The sequence below is a fragment of the Miniopterus schreibersii genome, assembly GCF_964146895.1.
Source record: "Miniopterus schreibersii genome assembly, chromosome: 12".
NCBI lineage: Eukaryota > Metazoa > Chordata > Mammalia > Chiroptera > Miniopteridae > Miniopterus > Miniopterus schreibersii.
The window spans coordinates 8,050,870-8,065,732 of record NC_138112.1 but is presented as its reverse complement, the minus strand read 5'-3'; the positions used below and the strand labels follow the sequence as shown (position 1 = coordinate 8,065,732).

General features: G+C 43.0%; 1 protein-coding gene across 15 annotated transcripts in view; it reads left to right on the top strand.

Moving 5' to 3' along the window:
- Positions 1-14,863, top strand: part of NCAM1 (neural cell adhesion molecule 1) — a 305,945-nt gene that overhangs the window by 17,428 nt on the left and 273,654 nt on the right. The gene's annotated exons all lie outside the window — the stretch shown is intronic.

The following is a 14,863-nucleotide window of genomic DNA, read 5'->3' as shown; positions in this document are numbered from 1 at the left end:
AAGTTGTTGATTTTTTTTTGTTTAAACCATTAGGTGGAAATGTTGGGTAGTTGTATGATTGGAATCTCTTTGTGGAACTTTGCAGGTGGAGGTAGAAAAACTATAGTGATGACACAAGGGACAGTTTTATTAGGAAAGAGCTAACATCATACCTGGTAGGTTTGAATTTTCTTGGATACGTTGGTAAAAATCACCAAGGAAACATGATTAGAAATGCTCCTTAAATTTTTTTATTGAGATGATATGTGCATATGTATGTAATCTGTGGTACAAAGATTCCATTTACTTTGTAGCATTGTTTAATTGAACAAATTTTATTTGATTTTCTATCAAAACATAGCTTTATATTGAATTTAACAATTTGGAAAAGTCACAAGTTTTATAAAGATACATATAAGTTAGATGGGTCATTATTAAAAGGTAATTGCTTGTTCTTATTTTGAATTTATAATAGATTTTTTTAAATCCTAAGTTTTCCAAAGATATGTGCCACACAGATCACTTGCTACTTAAAAATGAAGTGCAATTTCTTAAAAAGAAAGTATCGCTTCAATCTTGTTTCATACATCTCAGTTTCCAAGACTTGGGGGGAAAATTCGTATATTGAAATCAATAGTTGACCATGCTTTAAATGTGATACAAAGGGTTTAAAAACCTAAACCGTCATTATTTACAAAATACTGGCAAATTAGAGCTAAAGCACTGGGTGTTATTGTGTAATCTCCTGTTTAAAAATAAACAGTGCAAATAATTGTAGAAACCTCTGGGTTTCCAGAAGCTTGGTGGTGGTTCCTCACATCCTACTAAAAAGGCGCTGTCTTTGCATATTAATCACGCTGTGAAAGGAAGCCTGCCTTATTTGCATTGTGCCTGCACTAAGAAAGCCAATCGTGCGCCTGAGAAAAAATGGGGGGGTTGGCATTGTTGTTCTCAAAGGCTTTTTATTCCATTCAAGTGGAAGAATCGGCGCAGTGTTTTGTGGAAGAAGAGTCCCTTTGGGCCACTGCGTTTGGTGCGGTGCAGTCCCAGGGTGTTGGGGTCCTGAGTGTCGGGGTGAAGAGGGCAGTGCCTGACGCAGTCTGTGCTCCTGCAGGGCTCCGTAATTTTGTAAGCGCCTCTTCTTGTTTTGCATCCCAAAAGAGTTAACTGGAAATTCAGGCGATATATGCAATATTGGAGATCTCAGGAGAATTAAACATGAACCAAAAACCCCCCTGAATCTTAGTAGTTTGTGTTTTGGAAGTAAGGTGGGGACACACATTATAAAATTAAGTAAATTATGTAGCAGTACTTTTTGAGAAAATACGTGATTTAGTTAACACCTTAAAGACATAATTTGCCCCCTAAATTGATTTTAAATGACACATTCGAAATTATCTCTTCTGATGTCATCATTTTTGCTTCATTTATTTTAAAACTTATTGGTTGATATAAACGTTGAGGACAAAACAGCAGAAATGTACTTAATGTTACTGAGGCCTCTTTCAGTAGGATCTTGTGAGATGAGCTGCTTTTAATGTGTCTCTGCTCCCGCGGTAAACACGCCTCCTTCCGAGGCCTCTTCCTGATCAGGCTCTTGCAGGTTCTCGCTGGTACCAGCCCCTTGGGCCAGTAGACTTCTGAAACCTCAGCATGCACGTTAGTTATTTTGAAGTTCTGTTATTTTGGGCTGGCCTAATGTCCTTTATATGTTTTTAACATCTTTAAAAATTTTGTACAGTATATGGCATTAATTAGACTTTGAATTTGACAAGGGAAGGAATGTGCTATTTTCTGTGTACACATATTATGGTAAAATGATTATGTGTAATCATGGAAACCAAGCTCATTGTTCCACATAATTTTGTTAAGTATTGGAAGGTAGTTAACCGATTGAAAAGGTTGTACACAGGTCTTACTGAAACCACTTGGCTAAGGTATATTTACCTGTCAATGTACCTACATTTCATTGCCCTCTTTAATATTGCATGGGTTTGGTTATCTGACAGCTGAACACAGATCCTCTGATGATACCATTTATATTTCATGTGAATTGCTTTCTGCAATATTCATGTATTGTGTTTAACTTGGGCTTATGAGGAGCATTCCTTGGACTTTAGTGTGTATTTGGGTTGCTGTTCTAAAGAATACAAGTAGCCAAGATGTAGTTTAAAAAGGTAGGACCATAAAAATTGGACTGGTGGAAGAAAAACACAGGCCAGGGTTTCTACCATTCAAAAGAGACTCTAGATAGATTTCATAGTAAATTTTCTTCCAAAATAAATATATTACTCATATGCTTCTCCACAATTTTTGTTATAGAAATAATTTTTAGATTTTATAGTTAATAATTTAAATTTGAACCCTTTAATAAAAATACAAAATGCGTTACACATTTTTAGGATTACGTAGATTTCTAATATGGAAAATTATTTACCACCATAAACAGCTGGTATCAAAAACCACCTGATCACCTCCATAGAGGCAGAAAAAGCGTTTGATAAAAGGCAACATTTGTTCATGATAAAATACTCAATAAACTAGGAATATAAAGGACTTCCTCAGTCTGATAAAGGGTGGCTATGAAAAAACCAAAGCTAACACATAGAAATGGCTAATTCGCACAGGAAAAGAGGCTGCACATCATTTGCCCTCAGGGAAATGTAAACCAAAACCACCATGAGATACCACTTCACACCCACTAGGATCTCTCTAATAAAAAAGACAGATAATAACCAGTGTTAGCAGTGATGGGGAGAAATTGGAAAGCTCCCGCACTGCTGGTGGGAATGTAGGGCGGCGCAGCTCCTCTGGAAAACAGTCTGGCAGACCTTAAGCAGAGTTACCGTAAGAACCAGCCATCTCACTCCCCCACGTGTGAAGCATATGTCTGTACCAAAAGCATACATCTGTACAAAAACTTGTACACGGACGTTCACAGCAGCTATTAATAACAGCCAAAATAGAAACAACCCAAATATCCGTTAACTGATGAGTGGATAAACAAAATGTGGTATATTCATGCAATGAAATATTACTCAGAAACAGAAAGGGCGAAGTACTGAGACATTCTACAGCATCATGAGCCTTGAAAGCATTAGACTAAGTGAGAGAAGCCAGTCACAAAAGACCACGTAGTGTATGATTCCATTTATGTGAACTGTCCAGACAAGGCAAATCCGGAGAGACAGAAAATAGATTAGTGGTTGCCTAGGGCTAGGAGGTTGAAGGAAATGTGAACTGACTGCTAATGGGTAAGGAGTTTTTTTCAGGGCAATGAAATATTTTAAAATTAATTTTGGTGATGGTTGCGCAACTCTGCAAATATACTGAAAATCACTGATTGTACACTTTACATGGGTTAATTGTGTGGAATATCAATTATATTTTAATAAAGCAGATACACACACAAACACAAATAGGTGCGCGCACACACACACACAGCTGGTATATGCTGTCATTTGGAGATAAATAAGCAAACCAGAAATGTTTTTCCAGTAAAATCTATGAAAGCCAAAGTGAAATTAGCAAAGATTTAAAGTTTGCCATTCAATTGAAACTAACTTTAATTATTTTGGTAGATGAAACAGAAAAGGGTATAAAAATACAGATCTGTGAACTAAGCATCACCTAACATAATTGTTGATGACATACCATAAGATCCCACGGTATAAAATCTTGTACTTCACTTTACTCTGTCATAAACTTTTAGCTGCCTGACTCGGATGAAACTCAAAATAAAGATAAGTGCCTGAAGGGATGGGGTTGTAGTCTGGGAAGGTTATATGGAAGGCTTTGGGGGCTAACAATATTTTAGTTCTTAAATTAGGTGGTGGTTACTTGTTTCTTATCATATTAACTGAAAAAGCATTTGTTTTGGTGTGCAGTTGTCTACATGTGTTGTTTTCCATAATGAAAAGGATTTAAATGAGAAAGATGTCATCCCTGGCCTTGAGACATCTGGGTCGCATGAATGTTGCATATGGTGTTCAGTAGGGTTTTACTGATCAGTAGAACATATTTACACTGGAATTCTTTACACTAAATAGATGAAACTTCCTTTGGGTAACCCACTGTAGTCTGTTTAACCTTAAACTTTTATGCCAATAACTTTCTGTTTTCAGACTTTCTTAAACTTTTATACAGTGTAAGATTGGTTGATGGCAGGGTGTGTGAGCTGAGAAAGGCCAAAGTGGCCTCAAAGATGAAAGCTTCATCTGTGCCCTCTCGGGGCCTGGAGGGTGCTTCGGGAGACCTGAGAGTGTCCAGAGAGGCTCAAATAGTTTCTTCCAGCAAGAGCAGGCACAGGGAGAGAAGTAAAGGATAGAGCTGGCACCGCCGTCCGGAAATTGCAGGGATTCGCATGGTTTAGAGCAGGGAGAGGAGGGAGATGAGGTGGGAAAAGGGGACCAGGTGCCAGACCTTGAAGGTCGTGCTGGCTGGGCCAAGGCTTTTGCGTGTTCCCTGAGATGAGGGAGTACGTGGGGGGCCTGGGGAAAGCAGCATATCAGGTCTAGATGTCGGGGTGAGACTTTTATATTTATCAGAAGGGGCATAGGTATCGCTCACGTGGCTAAACAGAATCACTGTATTACCCAGCAATTTCACAACGAGGCCTATCCACACGAGAATTGAAAAGAAGGGACTCACATACACACTTGTCCACTGATGTTCACCGCATCATTAGTCACAATAGCTGACACGTGGAAACAACCCAAGTGTCCATCAGCAGATGAATGGGTAAATAAAACGTGGTCTATATGTACGGAGGAATATTAGCTACGAAAAAGAATGAAGTTCTGATATGTGCTACAACATGAATGAGCCTTGAAAACATTATGCTAAGTGAGAGTCAGGCACAAAAGGACAAATATTGTGTGATTCCATTTTCATGACATTTCTGGAATAGGCAAATTTATAAAGACAGACGGTGGTTCCTGTCCTTGACAGGAAGGAGATTAAAGAGGCAGGGCATGGAGGAAGTTAATTGCCTATTGGGTTCCAAGTGTCTATTTGGGGTGATGAAAAGATTTTGGGAATGGATAGTGGTGATGGCCGCACAACATTATGAATATAATTAAGGCCACTGAATGGTACACTTAAAATGGTTAAAACAGCACATTTTATGTTATATATTTGCTGCAATTAGAAAAAAGGACAGGAAAAGGGGCAGGTGCTAATGAAGGCAGCCCTGAGAAGGCCTTGGAGGAGTGGAGCCAGAGGGGGCTGCGTGGAGGGGGCCCCGGCTGGGGGCTGGGGGCTGGGGGCTGGTGCACGGTGCAGGGAGGAGGGCACCTGTGGTGGGTGGAGGGGAGCAGTCACTCGGCCTCTCAGAGAGCTAGGCACTGGTGGCTGGGCCGCAGCGTCCTCGTTCCCCGTTTAGATGGGGAGCGTAAGAAGGGACAGCCATTAGGGATAAACACAGGGGCTCCAGTCACATCTAAGAAGGGCACCCAGCGCAGTCTCGGTGGGGCAGGCCTTCTGGAAGCATGAAGTTGTGCTGAGTCCTGAAGCAAGAGGATGTGGCCAGGTGCGGAGGAGGTGGGGGAAGGGCAGGTGGAGCAGCAGGGCCGGCGAGGAGGTGGGGGGACTGGAACACTCAAGGAGGGGAGCTGAGCAGGGGGTCGGGGTGGGAGTGTGTCGGGCAAAAAGATGGGCAAGCGCCCCAATTTTATTCCCAAGGTAAGGAGGCCGGACTCAAGTAAAGGAGAGGTAACGTGATTCACTTCTTTAAATACTAATACATTCTTCAAACCTACTTTATGAAATAAAGCCCTCACCCCATTCCACATAATACGTAATAACAAGGTCACTGTCTGATATAGGAACTATAATATCTGCGTTGGAGAAAGTGTACGGTCCACTTCTGTTCTCACTCAGCCTCGCTCATTCGTTCATTTATTCGACCAGTCACCATTCAGCAAACCTGAGTCTCACTCTAGTCAAAGAATTCTACTGTCAGAGCAAAAGAATTTCAGCTGCTACAATTAGCCTCGCACTTTTTTTTTAAAAAAATATATCTTTATTGATTTCAGAGAGAGGAAAGGAGAGGGAGAGAGAGAGAGACAGAAACATCAATGATGAGAGAGTCATTGATGGAGCCCGCAACCGGGGAATGTGCCCTGACCGGGAATCGAACCCCGATCACCTGGATCCCAGGTCGACGCTCAACCGCTGAGCCAGGTCCGGCCGGGCAGCCTCGCACTTCTTAAATCACCAGACTACACTCTTCAAATCCGTTTTCTCATCTGCCATTCTGGGAACCGCGCGAAAGCAGTGCTGTCCCCCTCTTTCAGGAGTAAGGAAGCCTGCTCCCCGTCTCAGCACCTGGGCACCCTCCAGCCACCTGCAGCATCCAGACACATTCCTCCTGTTTCCTATAATTGGCCCGGCAGCAGCCCTTGACCATGGTGCCCCCGCAGTGCCTCTGGAATCCACGTAGTCACCTCTGTTCCCCTGCCGCCGTCTGGCTGGGTAGGCCATTATTGTCTCTGCGGATCAGGGACACTCTCCCAGCTCGCTTCCCGGCTTTCAGCTCTGCCCCCACCTACTGTGGGCCATCTCTAGCCTCCGCATCTATTCCCGCCACCACTCTCCCCTCACTCTCAGCTGACGACCTTCCTCTCCTGTGACAGAGGAAATAGAAACCCTCAGGTGAGAATTCTCTCCAACCTACAGCTACACCAGGACCCACACCCTTCTTTGCCTCTGAGTGCTGACAGTGGCCGAGGTGACTCTGGTTCTGTCCAGGGCTAGTCTCGTGTACCACATCCCTTCCACCTCCTGAGAGTTTATTCTGCCAGTTATTTCCTCTGCTGGTTCCTTTTCACTACTATCATTTAAACATGACCAAGTCTTTTTCAACTTAAAGATACCCTCCCTCCACGTCCTAGCCTCTTCCAGTGACTATTCTGGCTTTAAGCCCTACCACCCCACTAAGGCTGTTCTTGCCAAAGTCACCAGGACCTCATTGCTGAATTCAAGAGAGGTGCTTTTCATTCCCTGCCTCACCTGACTTATCAACAGACTTGACCCTGTTAGCTTGTGCCTTGGCTTCTGGAGCCCCGTATTCGCCTGCCTTTCCTCTTAGCGCCTGGCTGCTCCCTCTGTTTTACTTTTCTTGGGTGCTCTTCCTCTGCCTGTGTCTTAAGCATTAGTGTTCCCCAGGGCTCTCCTGGACCCCCTTCTCACATCCCTTACACTTTCTCTGGATGATCTCGTCTACTCTGTAGTCTCAGTTACCATCTTTATACTGTGCATCAGAATCACCCGGAAGGCTTGTTAAAACACAAAGTGTTGGGATGCACCCCCAGAGTGTCTAATTCTATAGGTCTGGAGCAGGGCCCAGAATTTACATTTCTAACACTGTCCCAGGGATCTGGGCACCATGTTTGAGAACCACAGTTCCAATGTAGTCACTATGTTATAACTTGAGTGATCTGATGAGATAACCTCTCCCACCTAGGCCTCAGAAACAATAGCTGCCTACTGCTGTTAAGTTTAAAATAAAGAGGACTTTCAAAGGGAGAGGCAACAAGCATTTATTTGAGATCAAAGAATAGCTTTTCTGGACACACTGATTCAGGCAGAAGCCCAGAAGTAAAGTTCAGATTAGAAGACAAAGGCAAGGAGTGTTTTTGAGAAAGGGGAAGGGGAACAACGACATCAGTAGAGGGAAGGCCTTTCTATTGGTGCAGATAACATAACATAGGCTGTTAATTCTAAACAATGTTCTTCGTTTTCAGTCCGGTACTCATCAGTCCAGTGATCATAATAACTACTTTCCTGTTATCTTTGCAAACAGTTCTTTGGAGCATAAGGTTGCTTTAGGCCCAGTCCAAAGGTTATTTTGCCCAGTTTTAACATCCAAAAGGTTTGAGGCATAAGACATGCAAGGCAGTTCCTCTGGCATGGCAGCCCCAGCTCCATGTTAATGTGGCACCATTTATTATTATTATTTTTGACACTGCTTTCAGCATAAAATCTCGACTCCCTAATGTAGCTTACAAGGTTCTTCATAATCAGACTTCTGTTTATCTCTCCAACCTCAGCTCTCACCAGTCCTCGCCCCTCACCTTCGATCCCAGGTCCCATGAGCTGTATGGAACCTACAGCCTTTTTTTCTTTTTTAAATTATTGTTCAAAGTATTACAGATGTTCCCCTTTTACCCCATTGATCCCCTCCACCCAGCATCCACCCCTGCCCCCCCAGGTCTTCTCCACACTATTGCCTGTGTCCATAGGTCATGTATATATGCATCTAAGTTCTTGATTACTCTCCCCCTCTACTCCTCACCCCCACCTTCCCTCTGGAATTCATCAGACTGCTCTATTTCTATGCCTCTGTGTCCACTTTGTTCATCAGTTTATTTTGTTTATTATATTCCATATATAAGTGAGATCATGTGGTACTTGTCTTTCTCTGACTGGCTTATTTCACTTAGCATAATACTCTCCAGTTCCCTCCGTGCTGTCCCAAAGGATAGGTGCTCCTTTTTTACAGCTGTGTAGTATTCCATGGTGTAAATGCCCCACAGCTTTTTTATCCACTCATCTACTGATGGGCACTTGGACTGTTTCCAGATCTTAGCTGTTGTAAATTGCTCTGCTATGAACATGGGGGTGCATAAGTTCTTTCTAATTGGTGTTTTGGGTTTCTTAGGATATATTCTTAGAAGTGGGATCACTGGGTCAAATGGCAGTTCCATTTTTAATTTTTTGAGGAAACTCCATACTGTTTTCCATAGAGGCTGCACCAGTTCTGCATTCCCACCAGCAGTGTACCAGGGCTCCCCTTTCTCCACACCCTCGCCAGCACTTGTTGTTTGCTGATTTATTGATGGAGCCATTCTGACAGGTGTGAGGTGACACCTCATTGTGGTTTTAATCTCTCTGATGACTAGTGAAGCTGAACATGTTTTCATATGTTTCTTGGCCATCTGCATTTCCATTTTGGAGAAGTGTCTATTCAGGTCCTTTGCCCATTTTTAATTGGATTGTTTGTCTTCTTTTTGTTAAGTTGTACGAGTTCCTTATATATTTTGGAAATTAACCCTTTATAAGATGTATCATTGGCAAACATGTTCTCCCATACAGCCTTTTTTTCTTACCTCCATGCCTTGGCTCTGGGCTGTTACCTCCGCAGGCGGTCCACACTTTCTCCTCGCCTAGAAAGTCTTGTTTAATTCTTTGGTTTTCTGTTTATAAGTCCTTTCCGCTGTTCTTTGGCCTGTCAGCTCTGGTTTAGGTGCTGCCTCCTCCGTGTGCATCCACAGCTCCCTTGTGCCGGTGGCCCTGCTGCCATAGACAGCTAAGTAGAGCGTCCCTCTGAAACCTAGAAAGCCAAGACGCAATTACCTTAGGACACATCTTGTTGACGATACACAAAGTACACTGAGATAAAGCCAGGTGCGCACAGACACCACTCAAAGCTGCGCAGCCTTGCTGCTGGGACGCTGAGTGGAGTTGCGGGAGGGAGCCCCGCGGAGCCACGCCTGCTGCTGCGGGTGCGGTGCGCCCGCCTCTGTAACTGCTCCCTGCTGTTTAAAACAAAGGCAATTTTTTGCTTTTTGCCTTTTTTCCCTTAAAAGCAAAGATCCTTTTCGGAATAGGGAAAACAGGCACTGATGTGGGTCTTGAGTAAAAGCGAAGTGGCGACGTGGCGTAAATTTAGGGAGCTTTTGAAAAGCGGGCCTCCCCGCGCTGCCCCCAGGTGTTCCTCGCAGCGCTTACGCAGAACTGCGGCTGCATGTTTGCGAGGCCGTCAGGCTCAGCACCAGACTGTTCTGGGAAGGCAGGCATCACGCTTGCATTGCTCAGAGTAGCCTCCTACCCCGCACGGAGAAAGTGCTCAAGAAGTGCCTGTTGGATGAAGCAATGAAGAAAGATTGGTAATGTTTTCAGCTGTGTTAAAAAGCCGAATTGGATCAACTGCATGACCAACGAATCACACAGAAACGAGATGATGGCCATTTAAAAGGCCGCCTCAGCCCTGGCCGGTGTGGCTCATTTGAGAGAGGTCCAGAGGCGGCTGGTTGGATTCCGGGTCAGGGCCCATGCCCGGGCTGCGGGCTCCATCACCAGTAGGGGCGCGCAGGAGGCAGCCCATCCATGGTTCTCTCTCATTGATGTTTCTCTCTCTCCCTCTCTAAAATCAATAAAAACATATTTAAAAGACAAGCAAACAAAGACTTCAGTTTTAACAGAAAACAGTTGATAGTAAACATTACAATTTACTCATGTTTACTCATTAGCAGAGTACTTCAAAATTTGTGAAGAAGTTCCGATTGTTTCATAGGAGGTTTTAAATGATCAGCACACAATTATTTAATATTTATTAAAGTAGTGGCATATATAACATTTTCAGCTAAATGATATTGAATGGATTTATTAATATTTTGTTCATTCAGAAGAAAATTCAATTGCTAGGAAATAGGGATCAAACACGAGCCTCCAGGGGCTCACAGTCTGACGGAGGAGTCGTACATTTTCAGTCTCTTTATTAATTTTAATTGGTCTATAAGGTATCAATCTAAAATAAAGATGTTCATCATGGTTATCGATACTGCAGTGTGAAAATTCTGCTGCTTTTTTTTAAGATCCTTAATTGCGCCAGGCATCTGTTCCCTTGTAATCACAAGGGCTGACTCTAATCCTAGGAAATCCTGTTCTTGTCCATATTTATCCTTCACTCTTGTTAACTTTGAGGTTGCGTGCATGACATCCTCATGAGAACAGTTAAAATAATATTGTTTGGATATATTTGAAAGAACTATTTGATGTGAACATGGGAGGATTACCCTGGTGCAATGGAAGATGCCACGCATCTGAAAACATCTGTGTCTGTTCTCTAGGAGAGGGGCACAGTCACGCCTCCTATTTGTGGCTTCCTGCACCGGGTAACTTTTGCTTTCTTTTTGTGGAACCGGAATTCAGGACAGCTGGAAAGAGAGGAGAGGCACCCCTCCCGCATGCCTAAGAGCTTCAGGATGGCACTGGGATACCGTCTTACCCTGTACGCCCCTCTTTGTCAGTCCCCTCCCGCGCCCACCCCGTTTTGATGGAGTTCATCATGTACTCTTTGTGTATAGAGAAGAACGGAGTTTATAATCTTTCCTTCATGAACTGCAGAAGCGCGGTGTTGGTTTGGTTTTAGTCCATTCATCATACAGCAGTCCGCGGTACACGGTGTGGCGCTTCAAAGCCAGGCTGAGATGGACTGAAGATGGATTTCCTGGCCTGTGATACTTCCTCAGTGCTCTTGAATAAAATATTAATTAGAGAATGCCGTGGTGATTAATATGAAGATGGTTAAATAATTCTCAGATGACATTTATCGTGTTTGGCAAACACTGCCTTGCTTTTCTAGAACACTGGTAGGGAGCTCTGACGGATAGCTCCCTGTCCACCAAAAAGAAGACAGAACCCTTGCACCGGGCCCGCGCTGACGGGAACTGCTCGGGAGGCTTGCGAGTTCTCCCGGCTGCTCTGTGAGGAGGTGCTTTGGGCCGCCTCATCCCCGTCATCATTCGGAGGAGCCATCTGAGATAGTTAACCCAGGGAACCAAGGAATCTGAAAGGTCTCTGAAAGTTCATCTAATTTAAATTGTTTCTTTAAAGCAGACTTCACAAACATCTGTCTTTAAAAGTAAGACATCTCAGACATAAAGATGAAGGTTAAAGACCAAAGGTTATTTGAATTGTAATGAAATGAGTTGACTACCGTTAGGTAGTTCTCATTTTTTAGAGTGAGTTTAGTATTTATTAAAGAAAACAATCAAGTTTTGTTGTGCCTTTTCAGATATACTTACTTTATGATATAGGCTGCAACCAACCTGTAATAGGATTATTTTGTCCAAGAGGTTTGTAACTTACTTTGGTTGGAAATCAGGATGCATTTTTCTGCAAGATGCTTGAACATGATGCAGCTCTTCATGTCCTCGATAGGGCCTAGCAAGACGTCTTGCAGATAGGTGCCCGATAAGCTCCTAATAGATTCGTTTTCCTTCTAAGTCTGTTGTAGGTAGACTCAGTCATTCCTGCATTCTGCATGTATTTATGCCTTTCACAGAGGTACAATTGAAAATATTTAAAGATTTAAATAGATGTTACTGAACTGAATTATAGAAAGCACTCCAGCTGGGAATGCGTGTGCAACAGTTTGGTGGCAGTGGGTAAACAAGAACGGGTGGTCCTGAAGCTTAAACTGTGGGTGGCCTGTTCATCAGATGGGATGTGTGATGGGAGTGCTTTAGAGCCATGGATCTGTTGCCCTTCTCTTGGAAGTTTGGGGGAGACTACAGTGGAGAAGGGAGAGGCTGTATGAGGTGATTGGAGTTTGAATTTGAGTTTTGATTGTGAGAATTAAAGGGAGGGACTATGAAGAGACATGGCAAAAGGAAGATTGGTGAACTTCGTGCCTGACTTGGATAGGGACCAGAGGGAAGAGTGGCTCTGATTTAGGTTCAGAGTGGCTCTGATTTAGGTTCAGGCTGGGATGACAGGAAGAATGAATGGCACGAACAACAGAAATAGGGATGAAGAAGAAAGGGACTTTTTAATTCTTTAGAAGGTGATAGTTTGGCTTGGGGCAAGTTGACCCTGAGGTTAAAGTGGACTGTCTAGGAAGAAAAGCCGAGTAGACAGCTAGAAATGTAACCCTAGTGTTCTTATGAGAGCTCAGGTTAGAGACATAGGCATGCAATTATTTAAATAGCAGTTAGGTCTCAGAGAGTTGAGTGCATTTAGAGAGAGAAGCAGAGAGCACCAAGGACAGCCGAGCCAAACACCCACACGCTGGGCATGGATAGGGCTTCTTTTAAGTTTTCCAATTACAATTCCATTCAACATTAGTTTAATGGCAACTGTAATTAGTTTGCCATTTTATTAGTTTCAGGCCTAAGCACAGTGGATAGACATATAATTTATAAAGTGATACCCCCGATAATTCACATACCCATCTGACACCATAAGTAGTTATTACAGAATTATTGACTATATTCTCTATGCTGTACTTTACCATTCCCATGATTATTTTGTGACTACCAATTTGTAGTTTTTAATCCTTTCACCTTTTTTCTTCCATTATCCCAATGCCCGCCCATCCATCTGGCAGCCACCAGTTTGTTCCCTGCATCTATGAGTCTATTTCTGTCTTGTTTGTTCATTTATTTTGTTCTTTAGATTCCACATATAAGTGAAATCATACGGTATTTGTCTTTGTCTGATTTATTTCCCTCCGCATGATACCCTCTAGGTTCATCCATGCTGTCACAAATGGTGAGATTTCATTTTCTTATAGCCAAATAATATCCCATTGTGTCTATGTACCACTTCTTTATCCACTTGTCTATAGATGGGCAGTTGGGTTGCTTCTGTGTCTTGGCTCTTGTTAATAATGCTGCAATAAACAGGGATGCATGTATCTTTTTGGGTTAGTGTTTTGGGTTAGAAGTGAATGGCTGGGTCATAAGGTAGTTCCATTTTTAATTTTTTGAGGAACCACCACACTCTTTTTCATTGCGGCTGCAGCAGCCTGCGTTCCCACCAGCAGTGCGCCAAGCTTCCCTTTGCTCCTTGTCCTCGCCAGCACTTGTTTGCTGAGTTACTGATGGCAGCCACTCTGACAGGTGCGGTGGCAGCGCTTTGTGGTTTTAATTTGCATCTCTGATGATGAGTGACGCCGAGCATCTTTTCATATGTCTGTCGGCCACCTGTGTGCCCTCTTTGGAGAAGGGCCTATTCCGGCCTTTGCTGGGCGTGGGCAGTTGTTATGTGTAATGTTTAGTAAAAATGGTTACCAATTTAAGCAAATTGCTGTTTGTACGTTTCCAAAACGGAAGATGAAAACCACAGAGCTGCCGTTTCCACATCATGCTCCTGCCTTGGATTCTTACTCCTTTTTTATCCACCCGCTTTGGCTCCATTTTAATGAGGTTAGTTTTTAGTTCATACCCATTTCTTGTTGGGATTTTTCTCTTTTAGTGCTGGTGACCGATAACACAGCTTGATAGGCGAGAGATTATTTTGCTTTAATTGATTTCAAGTCTCCTGGCATTGATGACATTATATTCCGGGATCCTGGGAGAACTTGTAAATAAGACTCTGGGACAGTTACAGGAAAGGACCTTTGGAAATTATGAAAATGAGCAAAAATTCTGACTTTTTTTTTTTTCAAATGGAAAGAGAGTGGATTTTATATACTACCTCAGACTGGTGAATTTAATGTCCACTTTGGACAAATTTTAAGACTGTCTTAAGATTTAAGGAAGTTTTAAGAATTAGGCAGATCCTGTGTGAGCCCAGAGAGGGCCAGCGCCCACGTAGGTCTGCTGTGCATGAGCTATGTCAGACCTCATTCTTTCTTTGGCAGGACTGCTAGACTGGAGATGGACTTTATATTGGTTTATTGTGATAGTCAAATGGAGAAATACAAGTAGGTGCAAATAAACAGTGAAGTGACCATGTCCATCATCAACGTGGAGGGAATGTCCAGATTGGACTGAATTTGCAGGAACTTTTCCTGTACTTTATTTTTTTAATGCTGTTTTTTGATTGTTTTGTTTTTAATCAGCTTTGATTGATTTGAGAGACAGAGGAAGGGAGAAGGAGAGAGAAACACCTTGATGTGAGAGAGAAACATCGATTGACTGCCTCCTGCACGCCGCCTACTGGGGGGTCTAACTGGTCAACCTTTCAGTGCATGAGATAGCGCTTAACGAACTGAGCCACACCGGCCAGGGTCCCTGTACTTTCTTATTCAACTTTCAATCAATATTTTAAATCGAAATGCTGTGGAGGGGGCACAGATTGGGATCGAGAGTTAAAAGTTAAATGATTGTTAATAAGATCAGGATCAAATATCACAAAAATCTTGATTAAAGAC